Source organism: Neoarius graeffei, chromosome 10, assembly GCF_027579695.1.
Source record: "Neoarius graeffei isolate fNeoGra1 chromosome 10, fNeoGra1.pri, whole genome shotgun sequence".
In the NCBI taxonomy this organism is placed as follows: domain Eukaryota; kingdom Metazoa; phylum Chordata; class Actinopteri; order Siluriformes; family Ariidae; genus Neoarius; species Neoarius graeffei.
The window spans coordinates 37,753,763-37,760,433 of NC_083578.1; the positions used below are offsets into that span (position 1 = coordinate 37,753,763).

Sequence of the window (6,671 nt, forward strand, 5' to 3'; positions counted from 1 at the left end):
TGCGGCATCTTCAACACTTCCCAGCTGTACCCGGCCCTTGTGGGGGATTCACTTGGCTTCCCCCGTCCTGAGGCACTCCCAGGAGATGACTGTGACCTTCCGTACTTTCTCGTGGGCGACGACGCGTTCCCCCTACGTACCTGGATGATGAAGCCATACAGCAACAGGGGTATGACGCATGCAGAGAGAATCTTCAACTACCGACTCTCACGGGCAAGGCGGGTGGTCGAAAATGCCTTTGGCATTCTCGCACATCGCTGGCGTTGCCTGCTCACCACATTGCAGATCGGTCCTGGCAAGGCCACCAAGGTCGTCAATGCCACGCTTGCGCTACACAACCTCCTCGGGATGCGCCGACCAGCTCTCCAGGCAAATGAGGTGGCTCAGGACGATGATGATGGGACCGTGGTACCAGGAGCCTGGCGTGAGGGTGTGCAACTGACTGACACAGTTGCGGTTAGAGGTCAACGTGTGACACATGAGGGAAAAAAACAAAGGAACTATCTCAGTGACTATCTGAACAGCCCTATTGGCAGCATACCATGGCAGGACAGGGTTGTATAAAACAACTTTGGCAGAAGCAGAAGATTTCGATGAACTCTTGATGAAAATAAACGGTTATTAAACAAATTAATTTTCATGATTAAAATGTAAAAAAGGTGGAATAAAACTTGACATCATTGATTGATTGATTGGTTTCCAGGTTATTTCATGTATGGCTGAGTGTTTCTATGATATACTTTTGAAATGAATTCATTTTGTCATTTACTTTTCCAAATATGCAGTAAATATCTTGTTTTTGTTTAGCACAAATCATCATTTTTATTTTTCCTTTCTTAAGTTGTGAACAAGCACAGCTTTTGTAATTCTACATCAAGTTTATACACATGGGTCAGAAACGACCCGCATGCATTTACTACAGCGTTTGGTGGGAACTGTGAATTGTGCTTGTGTCAGACATTTCACAGCTCAGCACAGCGCCCTTTGCCCATCTAATACATGTAAGTAATGTTTTTCAATTGTTCTAACATTACCTTAGAAAAAAATTGATTGTTTAGGTTACCTTGAGAGTGAGTAGATTACTTGTCAGAAAGTTACAAGTAATTACTATTAGCTACCTAGCTGTTGACATATTCTACTTTAGTTAGCTAATTTTATTGTAGTTGGCTTAGCTAACTACATAGTTAATAAATAAATAACTGGCCCCATTCACTGCTAAAGTAATTACTTGAAACAAATTATTATTATAGTATTAAGACATTTAATTTTAAATCACACTTGGATGACCCATGTGTAGTAATATAAAAAGTATTTTTGTTCATAAAGTAGGAAAGAAAAAATTAAATTAATGATTTGTGGTAATTAAAAACAAGATATTTAAAGAATACTTGGAATATTCAATCATAAAATAAACTGATTTCAAAAGATAGAGCAAAGAAAAACTCAGTCAGCATGAAATAACCTGGAAAATGAATGCGGGTCATTTTTGACCCATGTTGTGCATTAGAAGGGGTGTGCATATGTTTTGCATCAAAGGGTTAAAAAAGATAAAGTAACTACCGAAATATGATAAATAACATTTAGATTAATTATAACTCTGCCAAGTCTCAGTGAAATCGGTAAAATATTTTCGGAGAACTAGATGTGTTCGGACACACCCCCACACACATCGTTCTGCTTTCTGTAGTAATTTTTTTCAGAAGTCTTATTTCTGGGAAAATATGAATAACAAGTCATTATATATGGTCAATCATAACATTTATTAACAAAACAAAGCAGATTACACATGTCTTTCCGCTCCTATATAGCTAATCTGAGACATCGTCCTCCGCCCTCTGGCTTGTCAGGGTCGATCCGGAGTCCCCTCCCTCGATCTGCTTCAAGAAACTGTCACTCAGACCTATGTTGGAAAAGCTCCCCCCAGACGTGCTTCCTGGGGTGAATTGCCCTGCTGTGGGTGGCCCTGCTGAATGTGGCCTAGGTAGAAGGACCAATATCTGCAAAATAAAGACGTTAAAAGATATTTAAATTTTAGTTATCTCTAGTTTACCTGTTTTTTTTTTTTTGTTATGTGACAAGAAACATTAAACATTTAAAAGATGATTTTTGTTTGTTGTTGTTTTTTTTTTTTTTAAATTACACTACCGTTCAAAAGTTTGGGGTCACTTTGAAATTTCCTTATTTTTGAAAGAAAAGCACTGTTCTTTTCAATGAAGATCACTTTAAACTAATCAGAAATACACTCTATACATTGCTAATGTAGTAAATGACTATTCTAGCTGCAAATGTCTGGTTTTTGATGCAATATCTCCATAGGTGTATAGAGGCCCATTTCCAGCAACTATCACTCCAGTGTTCTAATGGTACAATGTGTTTGCTCATTGCCTCAGAAGGCTAATGGAGGATTAGAAAACCCTTGTACAATCATGTTAGCACAGCTGAAAACAGTTTAGCTCTTTAGAGAAGCTATAAAACTGACCTTCCTTTGAGCAAATTGAGTTTCTGGAGCATCACATTTGTGGGGTCGATTAAATGCTCAAAATGGCCAGAAAAATGTCTTGACTATATTTTCTATTCATTTTACAACTTATGGTGGTAAATAAAAGTGTGACTTTTCATGGAAAACACAAAATTGTCTGGGTGACCCCAAACTTTTGAACTGTAGTGTATATATGTCATCAAAATTTGTCATTTAAAAAGAGATAATTATACACAATCTATCATGAAGATATACACATGTGCAGAGTAGAATGTGTCATCTTGTCGCTGGCTACTCCATTGTAATACACATCTGCTGCACCTGCCTCATCGGAGTGCTGTGGCAACAGCGTGGGTCATGCTGCCAGGTCTACTGCCAGGACTGCTGCGAGGGATGCTGCGAGGGATGCTGCCAGGACTGTTGCGAGGCAATGCGAGGAGGCAATGAAGTGTCTGGGGCTTGTGGAGGGGGCATGATGGGCCTTGTGAATTCCTGCATCAGATTCTGGGAGCTACAGTGAAGTCCTCCCATCTCTCATCGGGCACCTTCGCGATCCTGGCCACAAGCCAGTTCCCCAGTGCCGTGCGTTCGTCTTGGGGTCCTGCAGAACTGGCGGCTAAAGCTGCTTCAATCTGCTCAAGATCATGGAAAAATGTAAACAACATAATGATTATTAACTCCATATACCATTAAATAAGAATACCATAAAAAGAAAAACTATACACATCAATTTAAAATACATTTTGTACAAATGAGTTGTATTCTTTTGGCCAAACAAATGCTAAAGTCTTATACCTTTTGGGAAATCTCCTCAGAGGGCCTGGGCCTCGATATGTATTCGAGAATGACATCGTCAATCTTCTTTGAGCGCTTTTTTTGGGCTTGAACATAGGCCTGGCTGGAGGTTGACCTGTCACTCGCTCGATCCTCTTCTTCACTGGTTGAAGCTCCCCTGCTTGTCCTGGACTCTGATGACGGCAGCTGGAGGAATGAAACACAAAGCAGAAAATAGTCATTAATCATGATCATTAATGAAATAATTAATCATGATCGTTAATCATCGTTAATCATGATCATTTATAATAATCCAAGCAACAATACATGGTAAATGCTTACTGTTCCTGTGTTAGACATGTATGATCTTGGAACGATGTGATCCCTCAAGAAAACAAAGTTCTGTAGCTGCCATCTTTTCCTGGCTGTGAGTGCCTCTAGTGCTTGCCCTGACCTTTTCTTCAAAAGCTTTCCCACAGCCATCTTCTGGTTCCTAAACCATCCATTTACCTTGGCAACTGCAGTAAACAAAAACATGAAACAAAATATTTCGGTATTTTAAATTAAGAAATACAAAGAAAAGAAAGATAAATTCACGTGTACAGCATTTGTAGACATTTAGATACATGAACTTGGGAAAAAATGACAACATATACCAAGCAAAGCTTTAACCAATACACGTGCAAAGTATGTCTACACAAAACTTACAAATCCAAGGATTTTTACTAAGAAAATGCCAAAACAGCACCATAATTAATATTTAGCAGGTCAATACTCACCAGTTGTGTGTAGTTCAGTAGCAATGCCCTGTGTCAATTTCCGTTTGTGGATGGCATTGCTGTACAGGTCCAAAGTCTTGTCGTAGAAACAAGGGTTGGCACGGAAAAAATCGACCAACCTCTCCTCGTCTGCTACGCCAAAAGAGTAGGACAAACTCCTGGCCTGCTGGCCACTGTCGTGGTCTTCATCCTCCTCCTCACTGCTTCTTGTCCTCTCTCTCTCCTCCCTCTCTGCCGCCGTCTCTCTCTCTCCTCCCTCTCTGTCACCCCCTCTCTCTCCTCTGTCTCCGACACCTTTTCTATCCTCCTCTTCCCCTTTGCCTTCGGCATATTGAAGCGATCCGATGCAATGAAATGAAATGAAATGAAATTGGGTTTTCTCTCAATCAAAGCCTACGTGTACAAATGGCCATAGGCACCCCTGCAGCTTTATATACCCAAGTTTTCGTGCAATTGACGCCCTCTCGCCATATGGCCAATGCACGGCCGACTTACTCGACACGCATGGATGACGTATGAAATATCTGAACGTGCGTTGGCCGCACTAATTACGTATGTGGGGCGCACGACCCACATACGGAGTCCGCAAGTGCGACGTACAAAAAAAATTGACATTTTGCCCAAACCTAACACCAGCAAATCATACGAAAGACGCACGTCGGCCGTACGGAAGACACACGAGGCCGTAAGTTTGTCTTGCAACCTGAAAAAAATGTAAGTGCCCGTCAGGGGCGGTTCTAGCCATTTTGGGGCCCTAGACGAAATACAGACATGGGGCCCTCAAAAGTCAGTCTTGAAACACACATACAGAATAATGGTCATCCCTACTTGGCACATGCCATATCTCCTTGCTGTAAATTCAGAAAAAAGATAGCAAACTGCCACTAACAATGTGCCCCAAATAAGCTCCACAGTGAAACAGGTTTGAGATTACTCCGGCATTTGCCAAAATTCTGACAGTGTTTATTGCTCAGATCAAACCAGAAAGAGAGAGAGAGTGACAAGGCAAACAACAGAAGAAGAGACAGTAGAGAGAAAGAGAGCCAATTTTAAGAGTCAATCTCCATATTTTAATAAAACAAGGATATCTGAAATCCAATTATTATTTTTACTCCACAGATACATATTACCAGATATAAAATGATCTTATTCTTATCAGAAGTAGAACACAAATGGATCCATATTACCAGATACACATTACCAGAGATACAAAATGATCTTACTGTTATCAGAACTACAACACAAATGGATATTACTCTATCGAAACCTCTACATTTCAATGGGATAAGACTGATGCCAAGATAAATGTACGAGAGAGTGAGTGAGTGAGTGAGTGAGTGAGTGAGTGAGTGAGTGAGCCATTTAGTGACAGGCAATACAGTGGTTGAGAGACAGATACAGAGGGATTGTGAGTTTGTAAAGGATGCAGCCAGTACATTATTGAAATGTCCTTAATCTTCAAAATTCCATTGTTCATGTATTCCATCACCATTCCATAATGGGGTGTAGGTGGGTGGGTGAGTGTGTGTGTGAGAGAGAGAGAGAGAGAGAGAGAGAGAGAGAGAGAGTGTTTGTGTGTGGTGTGTGTGTGAGAGAGACGGGGGGGTAGAGAAAGAGAGAGGTCTGAGTTTTTAAAGGTTGCAGCCAGTACGTTACTGAAAAGTCCTTAATCTCCAAATGTCCATTGTTCATTATAATCATATGAGAAAGAAAGTCCTACTTGTTGCTGGCTTCTCCAAAGTCTTCATAGAAAGGTGGTGTGCAGAGGTATGGAACCCAAACTACAATAAACAACACAGCATTATAACAAAACAACTCAATGCACTTTTTTCTTTGATAATATGATCTATGAACACAAGTAATCCTTTGTCAAATCACATACCTTGTTCAGCAAGGGCTCACTGGCAGAAGTTGGTGTTGTCCATCCGTCTTGTCTCTTATTGTCTTTCACTACTGTGACACAAGACAACAGCAAATCAATCATGGAACAGTAGAAATAAATACCCAAAATGTATTGTTAAAATGAATACCTTCTCTTTGTCCCTGTCTTCCATTTCTTTGTCTGTGCCCCTGTTTTTCTTCATCTGTGTGTCTGTTTTGCCTTTATGTTTCAGGTCTCCCTCTCTCCTTTGTGCCTTTCTTGCTTGTCTCTTCTCCATGTACTTCTCCTGGCCTTCATCATCTATATAATCCTATTGTTATTGTCTTTCTGGTCTCCAGAAAAGAGTGTAAAAGTGGTAGAAAGTCAACTGCTGCCACGATGCCGCTGCAACTAAAACCGTCAAGCTATGACTGATATCTTATCCCCCCTCAGTCACAATTTGAATCAATATCCACTTATGCCCTAACTTGCAACAATAAAAAGATTGCTTTAAAGTTGCTTCTTGAAAAAGGTTGCATATTTGACCGACAGCTATAATAATTAGATTGATTTGAATAAATAAATAAACAGGCTACTTCAGCTACTACTCCTGATATTCCAGATTATAAATAAAAAATGTAATTTGAAAAATGTAGTTAGTTTCAGAAGTGCAGCTGCTTTCTTTGTGCCCTTTTTTTTCGTTTAGCGCAACCACTCTCATAACTGTGCTTCATCTTGTTTACAGTTCCCTCTGCTTTGGTTTGAATTTCCGTCACAC

The 6,671-nt window shown here is 40.3% G+C and overlaps 1 long non-coding RNA gene across 1 annotated transcript; it reads right to left on the minus strand.

The window, feature by feature from the left end:
* Positions 1 to 5,402: 5,402 nt before the first annotated feature.
* Positions 5,403 to 5,969, minus strand: LOC132892494 (uncharacterized). The gene is made up of 3 exons (XR_009655437.1): positions 5,915 to 5,969; positions 5,753 to 5,813; positions 5,403 to 5,488 (listed from the first exon to the last, which is right to left on the minus strand). It is a non-coding gene; the product is annotated as an uncharacterized LOC132892494 (long non-coding RNA).
* Between the last annotated feature and the right edge of the window lie 702 nt (positions 5,970 to 6,671).